Genomic DNA, 26612 nt, shown 5'->3' with positions numbered 1-26612 from the left:
TGTCTAAAACCCTATTCTCACTCCTGTCATATTGGCCCTTCTCTGACCTCCATTTTATTATTATCTTGCTTCCTACAACTTCCTTTTTACATCTTTTGTGGCCTTTGCCTTTTCACACGTTCCTCTTCAATTTTTCCCCTTCACCTTTTGAGCAACTAGTAGGGGTCAATTTTATACATTGTATCTCAATTTATTTCTTATTATTATATAACGAAGCCTCGTAAACGATTTTAGTACTGTTGAAAAGTTTTTGCAACATTTGCACAGTAATAGTGATAATTTTGAAGATCTGATCAGATCTGATCTGTTATATCAATCATATATTTCCTTACTGGGATAATTATTTTTAAACAAATCGGAGGAGGGTTTTAAAGAGCAAGGAGACATGGACGTGCAGAGACTGCTGTAGAATTGATAAACCTTTTATTTAACAGTCATCATTATCACATCGGTTCAAATGTTAGCAATCGTTATGAAGTAAAAAATATTCTATCCCATGGTGAACAAAGGCGTACTGGCGTGTGGGCGTCTAAAAATACCGCCTTACTATTGCTTAACACCAAAAATATTTTAATTCGATGTGAACGTTTCGAATTGAAGCTATTTGCTGACTTTGTTTAGATTAATACATTTTTTTATCCTTTCACGTGAGCGTCATCACTCGCTAATTGTTTTCTCTCGCTTATAAACGGGATTATAATTTTAAGTCATATTTCTCATTATATATACTAATATATGTTTGATACTTGTATATTATACTGTATTTTATAATTATGCGTCGTACAATTATCTCTTTTTCTCGTTATTAGATGAATAGGCAGTATTTTATAAAGCGATGTACGTTTGATCAATTTTTTAAAGGTAAATGAGGCGTCTAAAAATATCTTGGAATATGTCACGTTCACACTGCCATTTAAAGATAAAGATTTTTTGTGTGAGGTAAAGTATGATCTTTATGATTTGAGTGCCATTAACTTATCTATGGGTATTTATTAGCTAATAGGTTAGTTTTGAGGCGCAGGCGTCAGTGCCGCCAACAAGCGCTCATTCTTGCCTTGAAAAATTCCGTCCTTCCATCAACATGGACTATATGCTTGCACTCATCTTTGGGATTTTATCTTCAGTTTTAAATGCCAACGATGATTCATCGTTTCAAATAATTTTTACACGTACAACATCTTACTTACTGTTCGTATTATTTATTACTTAAGAATAGTTGAAAAAGGATTTTTATCAGTCTCGACTGGCCACGGGACATACAAAAATGAACAGTTGATGTCATACTATCACTTGAACGGGAGAAAAAAAACAATCTTTCACCTTATGACCGTGTATCACCCAGCGTATGCCTATCAAATTAGTCATTTTCTCGTGCATCATATATTTATCAATTACTTTTACGCAGCAACTTCATGTTCGCATAAATGATTCTTGGGAATACCTATGAGGCTATTTTTTAATGTTTTTCTCCCTACAACGGAACTCCCTTAACTCCTTGCAAATAGAAATGATTTTTTTCCTCCAGGTGATGCATTTATTGTATCAATCTTTAAATATAATTCCTAAATGGAAATATTTGTTCGCAGATGCTTTAGGATCTCTAACACCATTTCAAACAACGCAGCATATTACCACGGACGAGATATCTTTTCACTGGAAGCCTTTCCTTTATAAATTCAATCTGATGGAAACATCTCGTCATGCTGGCCAGATTATTTAGCTGACAGAGCAGCGAGTTCAGCCAAGCTTGAACTGTTATCCCTCTGAGAGAATGTAACCGGGCAGGGTTATAATTTATATCTCTAGTTTGCTTTTGATTGAATTTATCTTAACTGTCATAGGAGATGAACATCCTCTTAGGAAATACTCCCACTTCAATGCCTTTCTATTTGTTTCATGTAGTAAGGCGTAGGTGTATTTGAGCTCGAACATTTTTATAGTCAGTGATTGTATTTTTACTAGTTTTAGCAATTAGTTCTGCTTATGGCATGGCATGATGCCTTTATAATTGGTCATCATAGTATAACTTTACTACTAGTGTTTATTCACACCATAGCTCTAAGGATTTGCCAAAATAGAAAAATTTATTTTAGGAAAATCCATTTTTTCTTCAATTAAAAATGAATGTGCCTGATATTAAAAAATTCTTTCATTACATGAGCACTCAGTAAAATGTGTGACTATTAATAATTTATAGCAATAATGCATAGTATATTCGAAGCATTGTGATTTAATAAAACCTTGCAAACAGGTATCGATGATTCATACATGATCTTTCTCATATAAAAAAATGATAGTAAAATAATTCTATAACCGCTGTATGCATTGGTTTTTCATGTAAATGGAATATAATATATTCTAGCACATGAATTTAGAATTATTTCCTCAATATTTTTCTATTTCTTCACTGACGTAATTCCGTGTTCAACCCCTAAATCTGCCTATGCCTTGGCAGGAAATCCGAAATTTCGCGCCATATTTATTCATTCCACCAAACACACTTTTCTTGCTCCTCATCCACTATCTTTCCTCTTTTATACACCTTTTCTTGCATGCATTTATAACTATGTTAGATTCACGCTAAATTAATTTGATATTTCCCATGTATATCACATAGGAATGGTGCGGTTCTGAGCATGACCTAAATGGAAACAGAATTAATAACAAAATATTTTTTACTATTTTGGTATTTGTCGTCTAAAAAGAGTGTTTATATATAATCAATAAATTTAAATATGTGCTCCGGCAGTCACTCGGCATGAGAGAAACCCGGCGTCGGCAATATCCTACTGCAAACGAAATGTGCCGAGAGGACCAAGGCTTAATTCCGCATTCCACGTACGGAATGCTACTTTTGAAGGGCCCGCCTAAAGGAATAAAGTATTGACAGTGCAGCCTCTTTAAAAATCTCTGCCTCACTATCTTCCTAGGAATTATTGAATCTCACCATTATTTTCTGATAATATTGTTTTTTTGCACGGTGTCAATGGTTTTGGAAAGTTAGTTATCGGAATGTGATAGTAATATGAGTGAAAAACGACACATGTTGATATAAAATATTTGGTATGCGTTAACACCTTCATCAATGGGGCTATGAATGAATGAGTACCTATAAAATCCTATTCATTAAAAGCATTAACTAGTGTGTTTAAATATACCAAAACTGTTGAATGATTTTTTATATAGACTGCGTGACTTTGCGTTCATCGACGTGACACAAGCGGAAAAGAGAAACAGTCAACCTTCGAGAACACCAACTTATTTATTCTGGTTACCAACCAAACTATTCCGACAATTAACAATCGATAGTATCGATACACCCAGTATCACAAATACATATGTAATATATACATTACCAAATTTATGTATTCATATATTCCAACAAAAACTTTGGCCAAAATATGCTTTTAAAATTCTTCAAGGTCTATACTCTAAAATACTGAATCAACATTACACATAGAGGTCCAAACTCAAGAAACTCAAATCTAAAATATTAAACTCAAAATTGATGTAATTGTTAACAAATCACTTTGGAAATATTAAATATTCACATTCATTGCTTTTGATCCTTATTTATAATTCTTAATCACTGTATATTTGCCGGATATCTGAGAAAAAATTGTTCCCACTCATCATAGCCTTTTCCGGGGCAACCACCTTTTATTCCCTATCATGTTTTTCCTCATTGCCCGACACATTGGCTGGAAATCCGAATTTTCGAGCCATATTTCTACATTCCACCAAACACTCTCTTTCTGCTCTTCATCCACTTTCTTTCCTCCTTTATACACCTCTCTGTCCATTTCACCCAGCTTTTATCTTCTCCCACACCGCCAGACCAGACCAAAGGGGAAGTAGAGCTGGGGATGGGAGACTACTGAATACTTTAAACTGAGTCGGACCTCCGCAAGTGAAAGCATCGTACGATGTAACGTGGGTGGGTAGGTAGGTTAGGGTTTTTGGATGTTGAGATTTTTTTTCACGGATGGAGAATAAGTGGCGTCGGTCGGATGGTTACTTCCCCTCTCTCAGAAAAACCCTTTACTTTCCGCATCACCCTTCATATATGCCTGCCTGCGAGAGCTCGTAAATGGGAAAGGATGAGGTTTTTGACGCGTGGTGAGTTGTTCGTAGGCAGGATGAAAGATTTCTCACCGCCACGAGAGTGGAGCGGTGAAAAGGCGTTCATCACGGAACTGAAAGCAGGATAGGAATATACATCTCGTACAAAACAGCCATTTTGACTACCCCTACTTCTGAATATAATAAATGTTATAACGATTGATTCCATCAAATGCAAAAGTGCATTGACTATCGTGGAGAGTACTTTGAAAAACAATATAAAAAATTACACTACTATACCCCGTATAGTTTTCTTCATTGCCGACACTTAAAAGGCTACCCTCGTATATATATACACACACACACGTTTATACATAGAAATATATTCAATTCTTTCACATGGCGCCTGAAGCGCAAATATTCACATAAGTTCATAGGGTAGGAAAGAAAGGTATCGCAACACACAGCAGAAAAAAGGCGAGGACAACGTTGCTGTAGTACATCAGAGGCCTACGGCCTGATATGGACTCGAACCCAGAACCCTGGTTACCTGATAGATGCACTAACAGAACGCTTAGAGCTGATACGAATTCGGCAGGCGTTTATGCATAGAAAACACCCTTTTCTTTGACCCACAAGAGATTCACTCATTCATTTAAATTCCACAGATTCTCGTAAAAGGAGTCGGAACCGAGAATCGATCGCCAGTAGTCAATTCCGATTCCATCTATTCCAGGTAGATAAATAATGTGAAAATTGACTACGAGCTTTGGGTATGAAGGCCGCCAATCACTGAGCCATTGTGCACTGTTCTTAATTATGATAACAATTTATTCCTGAAACATTTAGTGATACTTTATTTATTAAAGCTGAGGATATAGTACTATAATTCTAATCCACTATTTTTGATGAACGGTGGGTGAGGAGAGACAAATTTTAGATGAGATGAGGAGGAGACAGATGGTATTAACCCTTAGAGGACCAAGGGAGGGCTAAAAAATGTCCACCTTTTTATTTTTTCAATATTTTAAGTACTCATTCACCCAATAAAGAATTATAACTTCGTTATATTGTAAAATATAGGTTTAAAAAGATAAATACATCTTGATGTATATGGAAAATTTTGTTCATACAACGTTATGAGAGCGTAAATACGCGGTGGACACAAAGTAACCCTCCCTTGGTCCAACCTGTGACATATTTTTCGACCGAATGGAATCGTGTAATGGGACAAATAGTTTTGTTTGGCATTATAATTTATAACTTAATTAGTTTAAATTAAGTATTAACGTTTATTTTAATTCAACAATAGGCTCCATATTGCATTTATGTATTTAAACTATAGGATGTAATTACTTTGATTTTATTTCACAAATTTCTACTTTACATAGTTTCAATTATTATTCTATTCTAAGAAATCAGAATTCGTAAAAATAGTTTTCAATGTATTTATCTTACTTATTGATTAATTTTCTTTAAAAACTTTGAACTGCATGTTTAAAATAAATACTCTGTTTCTTTTCACTTTGCTTACTTATAGGCTCTGCTTGACTGAATTATAAACTGATACATTTTATCGAAAAAAAAGCTTCTGAATACCCTTCTGTAATGTTGAATATTGAAGTCATTCCCTCTATAATACTTTCACAAAAACCTTTTCACTGTATTTATTTTATTCGTTAACAAACAGGAAAGGGCGCAAAGAGCTCTATCCAGCCATTCTTGAAGCATTTATTTAAAAAAATTTATTTTTGCATACCCCGGAAACACTTTGGTTACCTATCTAATCAGACTCGCAAGAATTCGAAGTATTTTACCTTCATGTCAAACTGGAATGCCATTGATGCGAATATATGAGTGCAACAAGAACTAGCCCACTTTCTTACCGTGATATTAGTGTTTTTAAATTTATGACACACCGGCTAATTTACTCAATACCTTCACCCTCAGCTGTTGCGTGATCTGAAATCTCGCCATTCAAGATACAATCTGTATACAATATAATGCAATTTATACAATCAGGATACAATCCCAAAATTACCTATCATACGGTGAGCATTTACGATGCATGGCATGCTGTCGGCAAAGCTCCTGTAAAATTTTGGTCCTCATGTTGACATCTAGAGCTACTACTCGGTGGCTTTTGAGTGAAAGGGTTTATATCTTTGAAAAGTTTTCCTATCTGCTTATCTACTTGACTGAGAGTGACATGTAATGAGAATTGAAAATCACAAGTGACACAGAATAGTTCAGTAATGAAGAATTGAGTGAAACTGTAGTCCATGTTAGTGAAATCAGTTCAAATAATGAAGTAAGGCAGGTGAAGGAAGTGACTTTTTTAGGAAAAAAGGCAGCTAGGAAGATATCGAGTACGTTGCAAAAATGGCAAGGAAAAAAATGAGTGATCCTCTTCGCGTGATTTGGTGAACCATTCAAAATATATTGCGGAAAAAGAAATGTTTACTAACTGCTGGTAAGGAAAAGGATATGCGCAAGTCATTTGAAAAAATTTCAACCCTGAAATTCTTGACATGATTTTACGGCATACAAATGAAGAAGCAAAACGAGCTCGAAGTCTAAAAATGATACGGTATAACTAAAATCCTTCGTAGGAGTTTTGATATTGTTCGGTGCAAACGGTGATAGCAAGTTAGAATTGCATGATTGGTGGTTACATAGATTTGGAAGGTCCTCCTATATTGCTGCGAAGAGTTGAAACTAATATCAGGAACTATTGCCTTATTTGATGAAAAGTCTACGCGGGGAAGGACAAAGATGAAATGACAAAGTTGCGCTTATTTTTCGGTATTCCAAATGGTCAATGCGATATCACCCAAATATTACATTTGTGAACCCGATATGTTAGTTGATGAAATGTTGTCATTGTTTAGGAGAAGGTGTAGATTTATAGTATTCATGAAACAATAACCAGGGGATACTTATAAGAATGTTCACCAACTGTTTAGAGAGGTATGTGCTCAACATGGAAATTGTTGCCTCAGAAAATAATGAATATCAACAAGCAGAGGTTCAAACGAAATAGTGAACGCCTGGTGGTCCCAATCAAGAATTCTGGGGGAAATATGTCAATGGGTAGATACTATAATTCTGTGGAGCCAGCTGAAGAACTTTATGGATTGACTATGGTTGGAACTATGCAGAGTAACAGAAAACGTATTCCTGAACAATCGAATGGAACAGCTAGTCAGAAGATTTTTTCAAGTTTGTTTGAATTTACAGACCCGAGATCTGGGAGTCCACCGGTGACTCTTATCATTCATCACCAAAGAGAAGCCTAAGAAAAATATCGTTTCTCAATCCATACAGCATATAGAAATCTATTCATATCCGATATATAAATGCCAGTAATTGTTTCAAAAATAAATGTGACGTAAATTTGCTCTACTACAACACCAAAGGAGGAGTTGATGTTATTGATCAGATGCTATGCAAGTATTCCACCACAAGATGTACAAGAAGTTGGCCAATCTGTCTTCTTTGCACTAATCGACATTGCTGCCCTAAATGGATTCTCTCTTTTTATACTCATTTTCCTCAGTAAAATATCAAAAAAATTATAAGGAGACATCATTTAGGCATATTTGTTGGGCCTTGAACTTGTGCGGCCACAATACAGTATTAGTAGAAAAGGACAATAGGTTTACAGAACCACATTTTATTGATGATGGAAGGGGTCGCGGATAGAAAAATACAGCCGTCATATGTTGCTGTCAAAGTAATTGGCACAGGAAGTTTCCACGCGTGCAGCAACGCACTCACATCAAAAAGAGAAAAGCTAAGAAAATTATAAAAAAACTATGATTATATGTACTATATGTAACAGTTATATTTGCGGTAAACATGGCATAAAAACTAATGTATACAATACAGGAAATAATGCTGCCTTATCATAAGATTCGAGTTGATTATTCATTAGTGATTGCTAATGTTAATAATTTTATAACTTTATCGGAATGAAATGGTTATTGATAAATAAATACTACGAACAATATAGAACATAATTTTGTTAATTAGGAGACGTATTATGATTTATCATGTACTTTCAAAGTAGGTAACTGAAAACGGAGTGGAAAATTTTATGTTTATTTTAAATAATTATAAAATTGTTGTCCTGGAGTATGGTTGCTGAAAAGTGACTTAAATTTGAAATGCTATGCCTTATTGTTATTTTAGATACACGGTTATCGGTGATTTAGAAACTTTATTTTCAAATAAGAGCATGAAATCCGGAACCTCTGTGAAGAAGTTTTATCATAATTTCGTTTATGATCAGTTTAAAAAGATTTGAAAATTTCAATATTTTTATTGCTATTTTATGACTTTTAGCTGGATAAACAACTTATATAATGTTTCAACAATGTAAAAACACAATTGTTGAAGATTTATTCTGTTTCATGATTAGTTAAAACGAAAAAATATAAGTGGACATTTTTTGACCCTCCCTTGGGCCACGGTGTAACCGGAAAAAGGTTGGTCCTTTAAGGGTTAATGGAGAGAGTACTTAGTGGCGAGCGGATGTTGAAAACGGTGATAGAGAGTAGAATGTTCGGTAAGCCAGAGAGAGGAAGGAAACTAATAGGATTTTTGGTTAGGAAGAAAGAAAGCAGACCTTTATTGTGAATTGTAGAGGGAAGTGCTTGATGGAAAGGGAGGTTCCCAGAATTCTTCTTAAGTACTCCATGGAATCCTTCCTTTATCAGTAGAATAATTTAATAAATCCTTGCCCATGCGATAGCAATGCAGGAGCAATAACGGCAAACAGGGGCTTGAGCAGACGATGAAATCAAAGGACCATTGGATCGGATTGGGAAATTTTCTTGCTCGCTCCAGTTAACATTATCCACGAATCTTTAGTCTTCCTCATCTCCGCCTACATTTTAACGATCAGCTCTTTTTCATTATACCTCTCATTGTGGATTCTCTGCAGGACTCTCTTGCAGGACAGTTATTTTATTCCATTCATTTCTTAAATTTTAACGACAGTAATGCTACTAAAAATAAATATCTCACCTGTTAGTATGCCCCGTTTAGATTGCGATTGTCCCAGATATCGTCCAAACGATAGTTGGAAAAACTAGCAGTAGGAATGCTTGTCCGGAAAATAGTTCACTTAGTTCCGAACGTTGCCACTTTACGATGGTTAGGCGCTGTGAAACCGGAAGAGGAAGCGGCAAGAGAAGGACGAAAAGTTTTTGGAGCTCCCGTCTCTCTATTTTTTTCATGAATTTGTCCAAGCAAGGAAGAATGTGGGCGGAAGAAAATTTGTACGTTAAACGCACGGTGAACACAGTAATATTTTAACCCTCCATACCACAACATCTTTGCTAACCGTCAATTTCTCGTACACTTTAGATTTCATCACTGGTTTTAACCATCGTAGTGTGAATGCACGATATTTCCAACGATCGCTGGAACAATCGTCATGTGAACGAGACATATGAATAAGAATCAATGGAATCGGGGATCGATTTGAGGAAATCGAAACCGGAATCGAAAAAAAGTGGAATCGACTCATCCTTAATGTATATATGTATGCATGCATACGTATGGGCCCTCGAATCTGGCTGAATATGCTAGGACTATACGGCGGCTTGGTCACACGTCGGCGGGGTTTTGCCGTGTGATTACAGTACTTTTCCTCACTTCACAGCCTCCAGTCATTTCGTGCACTAGCGACTCCATTTTGTGCGAATCTCCCCGGAGGTACGAAGCCGAGATTACGTGTCACGATGTGGGGCAGTATAGGTGGGTATTTTGCCTAATGTTCTCCCCACGGCGCGAGGTGTGTGTGTGTGTGGAAAGACATTCGGTGGAATTTAGGTTGATGTCTTCCGTGACCATATTTCAGTCACGACACGAGAGGAATGAATATATGACTCCATTTACATTTGCATGACTGAGAAAGCTTGGAATACTTGGGGGTGCAAAGGGAATTTATTATTTTTTTTACTGGAAAGGAATGAATGGGATAGAGTTTCAAGCTAGAAAATGATGTTTGATGCGTTATCAGCCTGCATATTTCTGGAAATATACAGCGTACATATTCGTCGCTATTTTTACCATTTACGACCGGTGAATAATATCGCTGCTAATCAGGAATATTCAAATACTTATACGATTTTCTGCGTATTAATAGCATGTGCTAAATTGTACCTTTTTAAACAGTTTTATAAGTCAAAACGTTTAGTGGGATCATAAAATTTCGTGATATGTTGATCATGATGTCAGTAATGAAACGATTTACCAAAAAGGTAATGGGAAAGTCCGAGCAATAAAACTATTAAAACGGGTGAATTTGTTCAGGTGAGTTTCTATTTTAACATGCGGATAACTTAAGAACTACTTACGTTCTAGAATCATTTTTTCACTCAATTTTTTATTTCTTTCGTAGCACAAAATATTGACATAACTTTATCCATAGTAATCATCTAAATATAACTAAGAGTAATTTTTATCTACATTTATACATGCATATCGCTTGACTTCAATTCGTAACGTTAAATTGGGTCTTAGAGTGCAGGTATTCATGAATTAAATGAATTTTAATACCAACGTTTCGATATACTGCTTATACCTTCATCGGGACTTTATTTTTGCAAAATTATGATTCGTCTAATCTATAAATAAATTACAATTACTGCAAAAATCTCTTGGTGAAGGCATAAAAATACAACAAAACGTCGGCCAAACATTTTGAATTTGATTCTAAAAGACCTACAATTGAAGGCACTAGTCAACACGCTTTTGTTTAATGTGAATAAATTCTATGCGTACCTGATTATGCTTTGTAGGTGACTGCACGTTTTCGTCGTTGCTGCAGTGTCAATATTAGACGCCTTCATTGCTGTGGCCCAATGCAAAACGAAGTAGGAAGAAACAGCACGTGCAGATTGTAAAGAAAGAAGTGTGATTTCTTTATTTTTCGGAAAGAACTTGGAAGGATAAGTATTTGCTCTGCGCATCAGGACTCTTCTTTTGCATCCTTCACTGCCACGTGGAAAATAGGACCGGCGTAAAACGGAGAAAAAAAGATAGGTTGGGTTGCGCTTGAAGTGCCACGAGTTTGAGGACCCAGTCGTGAAAGGAGTTGATGCGGTGGTTTTAGGCTGGTAGTAATGGCACTACTTCTGCTTTTTAGAGGCCAGAGAGAGAGGTATATGAAAGAACCTATCGTTCAATAGGGCCTGAATTGTGCTCCCCAGAGTGGTTTGAATGAGTCTCTGAGCACGTATTGACAAGTATATCTTCTCCACGCTATTGTTGCGCTTCATTTTACACAGTAGTTACGGGTTCACGACACCTCTATTTCTTTGATTATAAAACGTTATATTTATTCACCATGAAAAAACGTGAATATTGAATAGATATTAATTCGCGTTATGATTGACTATTTTGGAGCTGAGTATATATTTTATTCTATATTTATACTCATACTATAAAGGCAATCTACGTATGATTCCAAGTTCAGAAAGTGTTATTAATAAATTATTTATTAAATTAAATTATTGCACTATCATATGGAATATTTTCGAGATTGAGTATTCGCACTTTCTGACTAAAACAGCGATAAGAACATTTCTAAATTAAAATTGGTCGGCCGCGGCGGGATATATCCCATGTCTGCCACACTAAAGGCCATGAGTTCGAGGCACTTACCTGGGTAGGTTTTCCCTACTCTGGCCATGGATATTCTTGTACGTTAAATTGTTAAGTTAAAAACTCCGATGCATAGGGCCAGTGGTGCTAGTTTTGGTAGTACAGGAGTAAAGAAATAAATAGAATGGTATTATTAGGCTATTATGCATGGAATTAGTATTACTTTCAGTTCAAGCTAATTGTTAGCGGTACATTGGCCACAATTAGATAAGGTTCAACTGATTTAAGTGTTGTGTTGTGGAAATTCGGCATATTGAAATAAATGGTGGTTGCTTTTTTTCACAACAATTGTACAAGACTAAATGAAAGTGTAAAAAAATAATGTCTACAATAAAAATAAAATGTTTTGATTTGTTTTTTGCAAGTAAATAGCAGTCATATCAATTCACGCTTACAGATAGCAGTGGTGACCACTAATAGATTCTTTATGTGTAGATGTTACATTTTTTTAACCCCGATATCAAAGAAAAAATATACTGTTTTCGGTGGCACAGGTATAAATTTATAAAATCAAATTATATAATTAGGGTTTTGATTGGAATTAGTGGTAATTTTAATTGAATTGTAATGAAATTAAAAACTCCGATGTATAAGACCAGTGGTGCTGTTTTTGGTGGTACAGGAATACATAAATAAAATTATATTATCAGGTTATTATGCATAGAATTTGTAGTTATTTACGCTTTCATTCGCTACGCTTCATTTTAATCTAATGATTAGCAATGGAGTGACCACAAATAGATGTGGGTGGGTATGAATATGTGGATGAATTGAATATTATAGGGAAGGGCTTCTGGCGTCCAGTTTTGGTTAGGCCCGCTTATCGTTGCCGCACATGGATTGAAGACCCGAGGCCGAGAGGCAGATGTGGCCACGGGAGCTTTGGGCACGAATGCTTCGAGACCATCCTTTGATAACGAGAGAAAACTGAATCGGGGGTAATCGTGCCTGAATGAAAGGCCCTCCTGCTCCATATACACGCATACCCATTCCTCTGCACATGAGCGCTTCTTCCCTCCGCTCGCAGTTGATATTGACTCAAGCATCCATAATGGCCGCCCCTGTAATCGTCGGCAAACACTTTTCCTTGCTTCTCGTTTGGTGGTATGCCTCTTCCTTTTGGAGAGTCTCTTTGAGCCTTCTTGCATTCGTTCTCTTCAGCGCTACGCCTTTACTCTCTTCGTTTTTCGCTGACGTTTTCAATCCTATATGCTCTTTTATATCGACGCACACGGTCGCGTATTTAACAACCCTTTTCAGTGGTGGAATATGTGCAGAACAAACGTATCGTACGTAAAATGTATTGAAACATCGAGTTACTCCATATGTTGTTTTGATATATTTATCTTTTTTTTCTGCATTGGCCAAAATATAGTCTAGTTAGTTACATTCGTGCCTAAGAACACTTTAAGCGACATTGGTGCATGACCTGTAGTATCAACTCCTTAGTTTGTAAACGTATCAGTACTATAAACTTCTTTGCTGATTCGCTGCTGAATTTGGCAGTATTTCATTTTTTAATACCAACGACAGCATTTCCTTGAAGTTTCTAAGTATAAGTAGAACATTCATTCGCAGAGCAAATTTATCAGCAAGATTTTATTTTTTAATACTTTTTATTAATTTTGTTGTGCTTCTTTTGCTGCTGTTAAAGAGCACGTGAATATATTTAAAATTCAATATGAATTCTTGTCCTGAAAAAGGTGGCTGGTTAAATTATTTGCACGATTAAAATTGTTAAATTCTGTATCCTAAGTCGGTTTCTTAGACTACTTAGTTATTGAAGTCAGCTCCTTTATTCGCATATCTTAGTTAAGTTTGACCATGATTCATTTCATACCTATCAACGATAATGCATATGTGTTGCTCAAGAGCAGATAAAATTCCCGCTGGGGAATATATTGAATCTGCACATAAAGCCATTTTTAATGAGTAGTAAGGCATTGCCATTACGGGTTAATTTAGAGATATTACTAAGCTTTGCTTGAAAGTTTTAGTTGGGTATCTCATAATAAATCCAGGTTGTAGCCTTCATTTTTCACTGTTCTTATTTGTCATTGTTTCTGATTGTGGCCGAAAAAATATTATTCAAGCCTCAAAAAGCGTAATTTGTGGGATACGTTCTTTTGTCATTATGTTTCATAGCTTTATGACCTATAATGTTGCCCAAAGACGAATCTCATATTGTAGTTGTGACAAACAGTGCCAAAAAATTGAAAAGAAAAGTATGGCACCGGAGGTATTGTTCATCGAAAAAACCGTAGAACTGTTAATTTAACTATATTTTTTACTTTTTGCCACGAGTAACCATATTTCAATAAAGCACAAGTTACAGGATAAATTATTTGCCTGCTCAATTTTCACATTGTGATGACCGAGAATTGTTACCCAATTACTACATCTCTCGTCTCTTACTTGTGTCCAGTGTCGTAAAATAAAGTGGAAACCAATTTCGTGTCAGATTGCTGTTTTATCGGAGAAACCCCACGAATGGTGGATTCGAGGAATCTGAGCTGCGCTCTGTGAATGGGCATCATTCTGGCAGGAAACCCTTTAAAAGGCTGCCTCGCAGCAGCCGTCTTCAAAAACTTCTCACGCCGTGCCGTAGGAGACGAATCAATCCCAGATTCTCCTTCGCTCTGCTGCTCTCTTCGCTTCTTGCCCGCGTTCCCACCAGAGCTATGTCCGCCATGAGGATATCGTTCAAACTGACCGACTCATAGCCATGAGCCGAATGACTTGCGACGTATGTTTCGCATTCAACATTATGGGTCTTTTTAATAGTGATCTCAATTTAGAATCAACAGAAACATAACACAGCTGCAACCTAAGAGTTAGAATATTGGAGAGTTAAATTAAATCATAATAATTCAGGATTCAAGAAAAATATATCCCAGTTAGCGTGCCTCCTTCGATGTACCCCGAGATCACAACAGATATTTCACTCGCGTGGAAAGCCAAAACGAGGCAACGGCTAGTAATTGCAACCGCAACCTAAGAATTAGAATATTTGAAAGTTAAAATGAATAAAAACCATTCGGAATTAAAGAAAAATTTATCTCCGTAAGCGTGCATATTTCCATGTAACCCGAGGTCACAGCAGACATTTCACCCCCGTGGAAAGATAACCGTGTCGACGGCTATTAATTAATGCATTATATCCTAGGGCGTAAACCATGTCCAACATGCAGCAGAGGATTAAAATTCATATTCACATACAGGTATTGTGCAACATGTACGCTACATATTACACATAAGGTGTGGGATTAATCCATATATTTCTTACGAAGGCAATCTACCTACGAAGCTAGAATATGCAACACATACTGTTAGAAATACCAGGAATATTCAAGAATATGTATTAAGGAATACATAAGTTAGTAAGCTAAAACATCTGTCAACCAACCTATTTCTAAGTCCTATAGGTGCTATTCTGGTTTCTCATAGGTCGTGGAATTAGCGTAATCGCACACTGTGATTGGTGACCGAGAATGTACTATATCCTACCTGTGGCGGCTTGCGAGGTAACATGTAAATGTAGATTGTAATGAACTGAAACTCCCACCTCCAGTTCTCATCCTTGCCTGAAGTTCTTCTGTAGTTTTCCGCCCGCCAAGGCCCAACTCAAGAGAGCACGAGGGACTTCTACTCGTTCCGTCTTCACCACCTCTATCATCTCCTAACACCTCCACTCTCTTCCTTCGGCCACATCATTAGCTTCGAGGCTTCGTACATGTCAGCCCAACCCCCTTTTAACGGAGCTCATAAATACTGGATGGTTCCCCGATTGTATTCAACCGTCCTTGGGAAACTCGTCGCTCCTATTTATCGCCGACCAGAGATCCTCTTTCGCGCACTTGAGTCTGGAGTCTTTTTCTCGCGGGGGAGATGGAGAAAATGAGTGCTCACGGTGGAAAGATCAGTGAGAAGTCGGTCGGAGGTGAATGGGGTTGTGTCTCGCGTAGGCCAGATAGAAAGAAGCTTGTGAAGGGATGCGGGAACCTCTTCAAGCGGCCTGTTATTCCCGATTCTATCTCCCCTGTTTCTGTGAGATAGCGGTTGAACGACGTGGGAATGCGTGTTGGTGATTTTCGGCTGAGTCCCCTCGTTTCGTTACCTACTCCCGCTGGGAATGAACCATTTATCTGAGATTTTTTTCTCATCTCAGCGATAAAACTTAAGAGAGCACATTACTTCCACTCGTCAGTTCTACATCTTCTTTTGTTCGAAACTTAATTATTCGTTTTGAAATTTTAGGGTATATTGTATTGATTCTGGTCAATAAAGCCTGAAGTGTACATTTCATTAACTTATCTATCAAGAAAAATTGACTTATTACAATACAGTGCACCCAGAGTATTAATATATTACTCATATAATATGTCATCTGAGTAATATTACCGTTACCATGAGAGCCCTAAAAAAAGATATTGGGTTTCATAAAGTGTGGTATAAATTAATTTTCTGACTTATTAGTGTGAGAGAGGTTAATAGGAAAAAGTAAATTTATGTAAGTAGCAAATGATTCTTTCAACTTTGCAAGGCAAATAAAGATAAAAGTGTATGTGACGAGTGGAATTCTAAAGCACATTCTTAAATCATAGTTGTACAGAAAATCATAAATCACAGTTGCATTATAATATGAGATATAACGTAGGTTAAACTCAAAGTGTTATACGCTATTAGGCACTATTATCTTCCATTTGATACTGCCATAATTTCAATATACCAGAGGCATTAATCAGCTTATCAGTGACTTCAAGTGTAATGTGACTTTCAAGACCGTTAAGAGTTGAATAGGTTCCCTGAACATTTTGTCTTCGCAGACATATTTTAATTATTTACGCTGAGATCGAAGTGTGATAGTTCATGCATGCTTATAGTCATGTTCATGTTATAGAACGAATAACACTACTCACCTTCATATTTCGTTTCAGTCAAAAATAAATGTTATTTATCCTGTTCTAAGGTTTTTTCAATTCGTATGATCACACATTTTCTGTTTTTAGCCTATCATATTCGAATAAATCATTGAAATAAATGTCATCAAAATTACGCTAAAGTAATTACTTTAAGATTTTACATATTTTGTGAATATGGATTCTACCATTCAATTTGTTTAACGGTTCCAGTTCTTTATCCTGATTTTACTTCTCAGGTTAGTTAGGGTAGTGTACGAGGTAATTTTAGAACGGCTGATCTCACCTTTGATGCTGCAAAACTTAGGGTGTTGGTACTATTTATAGATCTTAATGCGGTTATTTTCCTTTAAAAAAAATCCCTTCGAAATTGGAACTCTGCTCACCTTTTCAGCGTTGGTCTTCTTTCCTCCCGAAGCACAGATACATTCAGATGAGAACAACGCAGGTGAGGCTCTGAATGACTCACACTAGAAGGCACTAATAATTTGCATTCATAGTTTCAATACTTCAGAGGAATTGATCAGCTTATGAGTGGCTCTTAGTGTAATGTACTTTCAAAACATTCTGCAGTTGAGTAGGCTCACTGAAAAAGTGCTCTTTATCGCATACCTATTTTACTTCTACGTATTAAGAACGAGCTTAGATAAGCCAAACTTTAATAAAACAGTCGTCATGGTTTAGAAGTAAGCTCACCTTCACACCTTTTAGTCAAAACGTTATTTGTTTTAGCCTAAGTTTTTCTCAATTTTTTATTATATATATTTTTATTTTTTGCCGATCACATTTAAAGAAAACGTTGAAAATTATTTCATGAATGTCATACTAATTGCATGGCCCTAAAATGATACATTTGGCATATAAAAGGATCCTTCCAATGAAAGACATAATACAGGCTTCTATTAATTTTAATAGGTTAAGTACTTTATCATAATTTTACTTCTCAGGTTATTTAGGTTAGTGCAAGAGGTAAGTTTAAAACTTAGGGATGATCTCGCCTTTTATGTAGTAAAACTTTTTGGGTGTTGGTACTATTTTTAGGTCTTATAACGGTTATTTTCCTTTAAAAAAAATTCCTCTTGAAATTGGAGTTTTGCTCACCACTTTACCGTGGGTCTTCTCTCCTCCAAAAGCACTCGAGTCCTATCCAACCATTTTCATCATCTTCATTCTCCCCAGCTCTTTTTCCTTATTCCAGCTCATCACTAAGGTTCAACCCTGCGCGCTAAAGCCTTCGTCGTAAAATTCTCCACCACTTCGCTACGAAATGGAAGCAATCCTTCATAAGCCGAGCATTAGGAGATCAAATTAAAAATTCTCTAAATTCCTGAGTTTGTGGTGATTCTTGAAATTTCTCTTGTTTACTTGAAAACCTTGGATTGACTTTCAACGCCCTCATGACTATTTATCCCCATTAAATATTTTGCGTTATTCGTCATACGAATTTTCTAGATTGAGGTTCCGTCGAAAAAAGTAGCTCAAATTTACTCTAGGCCTGCCCAGAGTAATATTCTTTGCTCCTAATATGCGGTATTTGATTAAAATCTCTGGCTTTAAAATGAAGTCGTAGGTACTGTAGGTCCAGCCACAAGGAAATGAATAGCTCATGTATACATGATATAATGTCATTTTTCATGCCCTCACTTTTCTTTCACTGTAGCGGTATCTTTCTCATACTTTTGCATCCAATATCTTGCTGGGGCAGCCAATTAATCCCCATGCAATTAGTACATTTTTGCTGCAATTTTAGTTTAAAAAATAAACTAAACTTAATTTAGAAACTGAAAAAAGTAAACTGTTAATTAACGAAACGAAATTGTTGAAAATGATATTTAGTAAATAATTCATATTGTGGTGATTTTTATCGAAATTCTGAATTTAAATGCTTGAAAGCTAGGGCAATATTTATTACATTATTATAGTTACTCTCTTATGAGAAAAATAGGTGAAGTATATATTATAAAATAAATTAATATAAATTTCTTTGTCTAATTTTAGCATCTATCTTACATTATTTTCATGCTGAAGTAAAAACATTTACTCACAGCCATGAGAAGTTTTTCTCTGCATCAAGTAGTCGATAGGAGTATAAGAGAATTTATCAAACGATAGATGGCACCTACCTCGAGCTGGTTTCATCGGGCAACTGCGTAGTAGTCATCTTTGCCTAGGAACCTTGTGGCATGGCTGACCTGTTTCAGAAATTGCATCGCGTCGAAGCACCCCCGGAGAGTTTTCCTCCAGCGAATCTTCACGGAGTAACCTTCATCAATTCATGGTATAGTACTCTTAGAAGCTATCGGATCAACCATCTAAAACCGCCGCGTAGGATAGGCGGGTCCGTCACGTTACAACAGGTTACACTAACGAATTCATCCGCACGTGTCTACTGGGAGCTTGTTGAGGGAACACTGGAGCAGAAATATCTGGACACCGTATATGTACCGGCGGAGAGGGCTCTCTCACGGAGGTGTGAATCTGGACAGTGGGGCACGGATATAATGCTCGCAGCGTCGGCCGCTCCGCCTTCATGAACATATATACATTCTACTCCCGGTGGAGCCGGGATAGCAATCACATCATGGACCATTGCCTCGGAGTTCCATATCCTGATCTGGTGACTTTCCTCCTTTCCTTCCAGCCTTCGCCTGAAGCCAGGTCTTTATGCTAGTATTTTCTAACGTGATAGCCTTCACGTTATGTAAATGAAATATCCTAGTATTTTCCCGCTTTTTGCATCATGATAAGTTACACACAAGTTAGGAATGAATGTATCCTTATGAAAACCCTAAAAATGAATTTGGATGAAAAATATTAAGGGCATGCATCACTCACTCTCAAGTAACCGTACGTAAAAGTGTTGCTCGTTCAAAACTAGTTATCATCTAGAATTTATCGGGGTATGTTAAGTAGAGCTTTTCCAACAAATGTCTCTACCGTGAAAAAAAGGAAATTATAGAGGTGAAATTACCGAATTTGGCATGGAGGTAGATGTAAATAACATCTCTTTTCCTGTCCTAAAAATAAATCAAAAAAATAATTGTTCTGAAAATTTCAATTTCCCACTGACTTTACTTATCTTGAAAACCTTGGTCCCTCGTCCTTGTTGGAAGTTCGTTATGAATTAGTATTTGCTACGATCTGTATTAAATAAATAAAATTGCTGAGTGTTCCCCATATTTTCACATTATGAAAACATCTTAACATGCACAATGATATTTAATGATCGCGTTGTGTTGCATCAGGAGTATAAAAAATATTGGCAATCAAATTACCAATTGATAACCACATAAGCAATGGATGCTAATATATAAGTCCAATTAGCTTTTTTAAAGTGTGTGGTGAGGAAAATATATGTAAATCGAGCATTTTCATTTCGGAGGAACTTGCCATATGCAAATCAGGTACTAGGTATTATTTTAGGTTGATAATACCCGTAACCAAAATTTCTACCCCGTACTTGAACGGTATATTCTCTGGAACTATTTTTTTTTTTTGGAATTTCTCAAGGAGTAGGCATCCTTGGTAGCCCTCTCTAGTCGAGACGTTATCCGTGGCGCCATTCCCGTGACTGAATTTTCTCGGCGAAAAATATCAGCATTCTCCGGAATTCATCTCTCGCCTCGCAACCTTTAGTTTCCGCCATAGCTTTCTTCATCTCCGCCTCTCCTCAGTGGCCATACCGTCTCAGCGTCATCCTCATCCTCTTTTGCTCTCGTGGAGACTGTCTTTCCCGAGACCTCTCTTTCATGATTAAACTCCGTCGTCTCGGAGACTATATGCGCCGTATTATCAAGAGTCCCAATCTTATTCGTCTTCCCAGAAATACCGTCTCGCCCTCCGACGTGCTGTATCTTTTCAAACATTCCGTCCGTGCTCATCGCGTGTGCTTACTTTGCTTGACCCATCACTTTTCACTAACCCCGATATTTTCGTTACTCTCAACCGAGGTGATGGGAGAGTAATGCTGTGAAAGAATGCAAGGATGTATTAGTATTTCGCGAGATTGTTCGTACCTGAGTCAGACTGTGATTATCATCCCGAGATTTATGAGAGACCACTCCAGATTTTCGTGGAAAAACGGGGGGAATAATGCATTTTTTTTCTTGTAAAGTTCCACGACCTACAGGGTAAATTTTAGTTTTTAATTTATTAGGTTTCCTACGAATACAACACATATTGGCCATTTTACGTCAGGGTGTTCAACAAACTTTACAATTATAATTGCACAAACAACCATGCCCTAGATTGGGGCCACTTACCCAGGCGGGAATAGAACCTGTGACCTCTTCTTTGCCTTTAGCTTGCCGCCACCGAGGTCAACAAATTGAATGGTTTTCGGTAAATAAATTTAAAAGATATTTACTGTAAACATATTTACTGTATTTTTTTAATCCTTCTAATTTTTGAGGCGCCGGAAATACGCCACCTTTAGTGACGTCCACAGACAGAATCATTGAGGTATTCACATTTTTTAATTTGTTTGCGTCTCTAAATTATTTATCGGTTTTTTCAATTTATTCACGCTCTACTCATGTTCTTGTTCATCAAGCTTGCTTGTTTGCTTTCTCTATCTCTATTCTATGCATTTCTAAGGTTTTATCTACCAAAAGCTGGCCGAAAAATCATTTTCAGGTTTATTTGCTTCATCTTTTACATTTCCATGGAAAATACGTGGGGATGAATGTATATTCTCTATTATCGTAATTGTAAAGGTTGAGACTGTCACATGCTTTTAGCCATTTTTTTAGAAACCTCTTCGATTCATACTCCACCTCCGTACTTTCTTAATCCATCTAACACTGATTTTTCTTATTCTCAAGCTCATGGCAAGAGGATTAAACGCGGTTTCGAAAGAATGTAAAGTGGTTTTAGTATTTATATTTTTTGTTTCCCTACTTCATGCGGCCCGTGATTATCATTCCGAGGTTAATAACCTTTCCTTAAAGTTTGCATTGTAAATAAACTAGGGGAATACTATTTTTCTTAAGTTTTAGTCTGCTTGTATGGCTCCATTAAAGAAAAAGATTTTTTTAAGGAAATTTACTAATTTCAGAAACTGATTATACCAGATTATAACAGATTACTGAGGAAGACTGGATCAAAAAGGAGAAAAATTGTTAGTCTTACCGTTTTACAGTTATCCTAATAGTATTCAATGAGGAAAGGTTATTTTTTTATGTGCATCAGGATTCTCTATTACCTATAGGATATATACGAAAATACTCCACCACAAATAATTTCCATGGAAATACTCGCAGCTAGGAAGCAATTCCATGTTTTATGCTCATTTTTTTAACGTTTCCGGGAACATCCGCTTTTTATCGGAGAGGTGACTCTGTTTTACTTTTTTTACTGCCTTCCTCAGCATTTTCTCGAGCTTGAAGGTGACGCATGGTTATTCCCGTCCTCCTTTCTCCTCGTAGCGTTTTCCGGAGATTCTGCGTCGTCCGACCCCATCGACTAAGTGACCGGTGGTTCCCCTTGATTTTTTTCATCTCGAGGTAATGATGTTACCGCGTAGAGCGAGCTGGCTTCCATGTATAGGCGCTCTGTCTCAAACCAACGCCTTATTTAAGAGCTGGGCCATGATATCACGTCATACCCAGGATTTACAACTTATGCACGTTGTTCAGACGGAATTGGACTTGGTAACTACTGACTCCTATTTTTACTTAAAGGTTTGTGAGTAAATATTATTTCAATTTATTTAATGCATTACAGAATTTAACCCAAATATTAACCCACCTGTCTTTGTGTGATGAAGTTAATCATAACAATATATTTTAATTTAATTAACCTTTTACCTGATTTGCCTCCTAAATCAATCCACTAATTTTTTACCATACAATTTGTCAGTATAATTTACTTTGATTCATTTAGTATTTTATATAATTCAACTGCACATTAACTCCCTCATCATTCGAACATCAAAGTTTGTCAGTACAGTTAATTTTCACTCATGTAATGTTCTACCTCATGCATCCCCACAGTTAAACTTCAGCAAAAACATATGCCATAAAATTTAATATTCAAATAATTAAAATGGTTTAATTCCATTTTGGAATAAAAACTTAAATATATATCGTCATTTAAAATTCACAGGAAACGCTTCTTACGTATTATAATTGGATTCATGGAATTGAACCAATATAGAGTCTAAAATTAGGTGCAATTTTTTCTCTGGCTGAATGAGTGGGATAGAGTTCAAAGAATTTCAGGACATGGTAATGAAAACTATGGAAATTGATGTAGGAAGGGGAATTTTCGTTGAATTGTGACGAGAGCACTCTTGTAAACAATTTATCCTCAGCTTTACTCTGTGATGAGGAAAAAACTTAAATAATGTTTAAAGTTAAGTTTTATGGAAAATTCCAAGGCCCTCTTATTATACCTCAACTAAGTTCAAAATATATTTTGACATAAATTTTTGGTTTACCGGCAATCAATGGTAAAAGGAAAGGTAGTTTACGATGAAAAAATACCTTTTGTTTGTTAATATTTCATCTAGCTCTTTTTTCATAAATTTACCAAGGTATCTTTACAATGCCCATGTCCTTTGAGTTCACTATTTAGGTCTACGCTCTGTTCATCATTTCATTTGCCCCTTGTCTTTCGTATTTTCTTCTTGTAGAAGTCATCTTCGAAGTCGCAGTGTTTAGAAGAGTTATAGAAACCTTTGTAATACGCACCGGAATTTCTTTTTTCTTTAGACGAGAAAAAAGTTTTTTCATGAAAGTGGGATGGAATTTTAGCTAAAATGTCTTTTCCTCTATATACCTCTAATTCTTTACGAAATTATTATTAAATAGAAAATTTCTTCACGATCACATCATTGGTATTTCCTACAGCAGAGCCGAGAAACAACTATGTATTAACTACATCGTGGCGAAATATCGCAATTCCCGTGCTTTTGTGGTAATGCTTGTGATGAAATAGCAATACCTGTTAGATCTTATATGTTACGTGAGTCTATCTCACAATGTATAATCACGATGTTGCCCTACTTCCCGTGAGCGAAAATCCGCTTTTCTGTAACGTTCTCTTCTAAGAATCACTAGTATGGATGTATCACTTCACTGGAATTTGCTAAAGTTTATCATTGCACCCACCGTAATTTGAGCCTTAAAGCTTGCAACAGCGTTGATGGGAGGTAAAAAAATAACTCTAATCTTTTAGGCGTTACCCGACCCGTAGGCTTACAAGCATATGGATCGCTTTGCATAATATTCATTCTGACTGAAATGAAAACAATCTGAGATGAAAGCAATGACGAGCAGGGTAAACACGCAATGACGAAATCACATAACATCGCCGAGCTTAATTCTGGTTACCACTGTAAACAAATGGTTGATGACTTCTCATTCAAGTAATATATATTCTCAAAAATTTTCCGGAGATGATTCATCAGTTAAATCAATCTCAATTTGGTATAGGAAAAACTGTGAAAAACTCCATATTGATGCATTGCATTTAACAGGGAGAAAATATAATTCATATCGAGAAGAAGTTAATTGTTACTTAAGTTTTACTTAAAATAAAACAAACGAATCAATCAAAAACAAATTTTCCTCATAACTTATGGTTTCCTCTTTTAGGCATTAAAAATATCTCACTAATTTCATGACAAATTTTTGGTAAGCATATAACGTATTCTATCCGTATACTTAAAATAAATTAATTCTCACTTGTTAATGATTCTACGAGACAAACAAGTGATGGCAATTAGAATCTAAATGCTATCGTCTTTGATATTAGGCAAGTATTTTCCTCTTAAATATCTCCCAATTGAATCAATCTTGGGGGATGTATCACCTTAGGCAGAGATATAGAAAGAAGAGACATTTTATCTTTTTTTCGAGTCGTGTTACTATTACGTTACTGCCGCGTTACTGTTATATTTTAATGTAACATTTTGAATGGGTAGTCCTCTTGAAAATGTCAGGGTGCATATGGTATACCGTTGCCACCATATAACCCTAATTTATAAAATAAAATGCTTCATAAATATTGCCTCCGAGAAATTACTGATGCAACGTTTTTAGGTTTAAAATTCAGGTTAACTGTGCCTAATAATTTCATGCTAAAACATAATCTCTACGTAATGATGCATCATGTAACCTAAAGATTTTAAGATGAGAGGCAAATATTTTAATATTTTAATTTTAATAAGGCAAAAATTTTAATAAGGAATACCTTACGAAAAAAGATCGCTTTAAAGGAGGTGGTGTGTGTTTCTCTTTCTCTGTGACACTATTTGTCCGTTCTTTATTTGAGGCTGTTGTCATCAAAGAAAGAAGACTTTGAGGCACGTATTCCATTTTGTAAATAGCAGGAGCGAAATACATGCCTGGACGATTTCATGAGGAAGATATTGGCACGTCTTAATTTCTAGGAGCAAACTGCATGAGTTGAACGCACCTTGGTGCGTCTAATTTGGACATTCAACCCTACCCTCGGGAAATTAAGCGTGAGCAAGCATTTGACGATCAAAATTAATGAGCGATTCAGTCACGAATGAGAGAAAAAGAAACAAAAGAACTTGGTGAGGGAAGATAAAGGAGTTTCGGAGCCGAAATGGTGGATCCTTAGCCTTACTTCTTGATATAAGATTTGTTCATTCACGGAAATGAGAGCGTCAAATGCTATTTTCATGCCGAGCAGAGTGGCTGATGGTGAAATATGTTGCCATGGTAATATGAATGCCAAATCATGTAAGCAAAAAAAGTTGTTTCTAAAATAATAGATATTTCATTGTAAAGAATTGTTGCTAGATTGAGTGTACTCTGAAATGGATGAGAATTAAAACAAATCTATTGATCAGCAATTTTTTTTTCAAACACATTAATTTTTGAATTCAATGCGTGCAAAATATTACTGTGAACATGTACCTACGAATAAGAAAAGAAAATTTAGGAACAGTAAATAAATATTAACCGGTGACTGGCGTTTTTTTTAGTTATCTATTGGCACTTGCCTTAAACGAAAATAGTCACCAATATTAATTAAAATGTTGATTGTTGGAATGAAATTTAATTTTATTTATAGATGAATACTTTATATCGATGGATTCTTAGAGTTGCTTGTGATTATTTACTCCAATATTTAAAAATATTATAAAATGTGGAGCAAAATTATTTAAAAAACACCACAATAAGGAATATGTTGTGTGCAAAGCATACAAAATTATTTTCGTGCATATAGGTTAAAGTCCGAATATTTAAACAAAAAATCTCGCGAATAAAGCGGATAAAAATTATGAAATAAATACTTTAAATCATAATTTTAAAATTATAAGAGGTTATCTGCCTCTGATTTTCAGAAATCATTACCGATAGTACTCCTAGTATTGACTGCTCAGCGGAGATAGGCACTATTTCACTGAGGAAAAATCAATTACCTTAATGGTTTTCAAAATGGCATTCTGTATAATTTCTGTTATGCTTAGAGATTTCAGGTGCATAATTTATTGAATATTTAGAACTTAAGAAATGAGTAAGTACCAATAAATTTCTTCGTTTCCATTGTGTTGTCGAATGTGCTCAAGTCTTGATGAAGTTAACTTGTATAACCATGCTTAGGCTGGGACCTGGCAGTGCCATATACCATTCCTCTCTTGGATAACGCCAACCCATTGCAATTTTGGCGCATGCGTTTCAGCATAAGAACGTTTTTATAGATGAAAAGCGAGATAGGAGGTACACATAAGGAGGGAATGAGTAAAAACGAGTTGCAGAGCCTTCAACATTTGTTTGGACATGGAAATGGAGTGAGGACTAATGAAACGTTGAATGAGTGGTAAACGGCGGATGTTAGGGTGCGTGAGCCGGAAATACGAATTGCTTCAGGGATCCGGAGGAAGTCCTGTTTAAGCGTCGATGTTGCGAGTGAAGCCCGCGAGGTACAGAATTCGGAGTTCCGACGCTGCTTCGTTGAAACAGCGCTTCAGCTCTG

The 26612-nt window shown here is 36.1% G+C and overlaps 1 protein-coding gene across 2 annotated transcripts in view; it reads left to right on the top strand.

Annotated features, from left to right (window-relative positions):
* LOC124166743 (hemicentin-1-like) overlaps positions 1 to 26612 on the top strand; it is a 671962-nt gene that overhangs the window by 387380 nt on the left and 257970 nt on the right. The window lies entirely within an intron of this gene.

This window comes from Ischnura elegans, chromosome 10 (assembly GCF_921293095.1).
Source record: "Ischnura elegans chromosome 10, ioIscEleg1.1, whole genome shotgun sequence".
In the NCBI taxonomy this organism is placed as follows: domain Eukaryota; kingdom Metazoa; phylum Arthropoda; class Insecta; order Odonata; family Coenagrionidae; genus Ischnura; species Ischnura elegans.
Note: the sequence above shows the minus strand (reverse complement) of the source record. Positions and strands in the feature narration are given on the sequence as shown.